At 42.5% G+C, this 2,500-nt stretch overlaps 1 protein-coding gene across 1 annotated transcript in view; it reads right to left on the minus strand.

Annotated features, from left to right (window-relative positions):
* chd6 (chromodomain helicase DNA binding protein 6) overlaps nt 1-2,500 on the minus strand; it is a 129,009-nt gene that overhangs the window by 83,781 nt on the left and 42,728 nt on the right.

The following is a 2,500-nucleotide window of genomic DNA, read 5'->3' on the forward strand; positions in this document are numbered from 1 at the left end:
ACACGATATTGTAGCACTTTGGTTAGGAAGGCTTCCTCTAAGCTGTAATCAAAAGTACAGCCGACCTCCAGAATCAACACCTCTCTATGGTTTTCATTAACAACAATGACATCAGGGGTGTTAGCTGAAATGTTAGAGAACACAGAATCATCATTACACAGGCTAAACATGCTCGGCTTCACAGTAGAATGCTTATACAGCATGATGGAGGACCTGAAAATAGAAGTGATATCTTTAGATATCAAATCCACTATTCTGTCATGCCTACTTATGTAGAGTCCCCTGTAGACATGGCACCCATTTAAGATGTGGGACATGGTTTCAGCTATTTGTTCATGACCATGATGTATACAGTGAGGAGCATGGTTGCCTGGAAACCAGATGGAGAGGTTAAGTTTAGATGGTAAAACCTGCAACCTCGCTTTCAGAGTAAAGATAACAATGCATTCATCTAAAGCAACATTTTTGAACACAGAGTGAGAGACAGAATGGTCCGCAGAAGGGAGACATGCAGCCTTCCCTTGCAGTCTTAGCTCGGTCCAATGCTGCCACTGCCTTTGCTGAGGCGGCCTCGGGCATTAATCAGTGGGAGTTGGTGTTCTGTTCCACACACAGTCATATATGCTCTGACAGAGATACTGGGGTCAGATATAAAGTCCTCAGAGACAGCCATCGCCTCAGAGTTAGACCACACCCACTGTACTGAGGTCAGAGTTAGACCACACCCATTTCAAAGTAACATCAGCCCAACAGCACAGATCGTTTAAGTCCGGCCAGTCTGACCACACACCAGTCTGACCACACACCGAAGCCGGGAGAGCGACTGTCTAGCTTTCCACCAAGTTTCCTCCTGAAGTCTAGGAAGCTAGGATCCGAGCCACATGCCAGGGGGACTTTACGTCGTTTTAGGTCCAAGAACAGAGATGAGCGTGCAAACTCTCTCACATACTGGTCAGTCGAGACCAGTATGTATTTTTAAATATGCAATGTATTTGTATAGGTTTAAAGTGCTCATGTGGCCTATAGTCGTTGTTGGGATTGTTTTCATAGATTTGGTTGCTTATTTCTCTCACAAAATCTGACAACATTTCAGACAGGCTCCGTGTGCGAGGCTGCTCTCTCTCTCTCGCTCTCTCTGTCTGTCTGTCTCTCTCTCTCTCTGTGTGTGCAATTCTTCTCAAATAAACATTCTCTCATTCTGTTTTATAATAATGTTTAACTTAATACAGAACTGGACGGTAACTATGCAGGGATCTGTTTGTTGTGCTCAGGACCAGCGACCCTCCATAGCCACGGTGGCTGTAATGTGCTCTCATTGGCTGTAGCGTGCATCGCCTTGCAGAGTCATCTCAGCCCCTTTCATACTGTATGATACTGTCTTATGTCCAGTCGGCGACAGAGCCGAATATCAAACCTGCTAGATATCTAGAAACGGTCGGGAAGCCATCGCCGAGCGTAATTATCGTGACCGCAGCCTCTCGCAGAGCTTTTCACACACAGCGACTAAAACCTCGCCAGATCGGGGGTTTTGTCGGCGAACCCCAAAAAAGGTCTGCGACAGCATAATCGGACCAAATATCGTACAGTGTGTACCTGCCCTAACAGATCTTACAGATAAGATGGTAGTTTGCGTAGTTTATGCTAGTAACAGGTCTTACAGATCAGATGGTAGTTTATGCTACTAACAGATCTTACAGATCAGATGGTAGTTTATGTTAGTAACAGGTCTTACAGATCAGATGGTAGTTTATGCTACTAACAGATCTTACAGATCAGATGGTAGTTTATGTTAGTAACAGGTCTTACAGATCAGATGGTAGTTTATGTCAGTAACAGGTCTTACTATGTGTCTGAGGTCAGATGGTAGTTTATGTTAGTAACAGGTCTTACAGATCAGATGGTAGTTTATGTTAGTAACAGGTCTTACAGATCAGATGGTAGTTTATGTCAGTAACAGGTCTTACAGATCAGATGGTAGTTTATGTTAGTAACAGGTCTTACAGATCAGATGGTAGTTTATGTTAGTAACAGGTCTTACAGATCAGATGGTAGTTTATGTTACTAACAGATCTTACAGATCAGATGGTAGTTTATGTTAGTAACAGATCTTACAGATCAGATGGTAGTTTATGTTAGTAACAGGTCTTACAGATCAGATGGTAGTTTATGTCAGTAACAGGTCTTACAGATCAGATGGTAGTTTATGTCAGTAACAGGTCTTACAGATCAGATGGTAGTTTATGTTAGTAACAGGTCTTACAGATCAGATGGTAGTTTATGTTAGTAACAGGTCTTACAGATCAGATGGTAGTTTATGTTAGTAACAGGTCTTACAGATCAGATGGTAGTTTATGTTAGTAACAGGTCTTACAGATCAGATGGTAGTTTATGTCAGTAACAGGTCTTACAGATCAGATGGTAGTTTATGTCAGTAACAGGTCTTACAGATCAGATGGTAGTTTATGTCAGTAACAGGTCTTACAGATCAGATGGTAGTTTA

The sequence above is a fragment of the Gymnoscopelus braueri genome (genome assembly GCF_963280865.1).
Source record: "Gymnoscopelus braueri genome assembly, chromosome: 3".
Classification (NCBI taxonomy): domain Eukaryota; kingdom Metazoa; phylum Chordata; class Actinopteri; order Myctophiformes; family Myctophidae; genus Gymnoscopelus; species Gymnoscopelus braueri.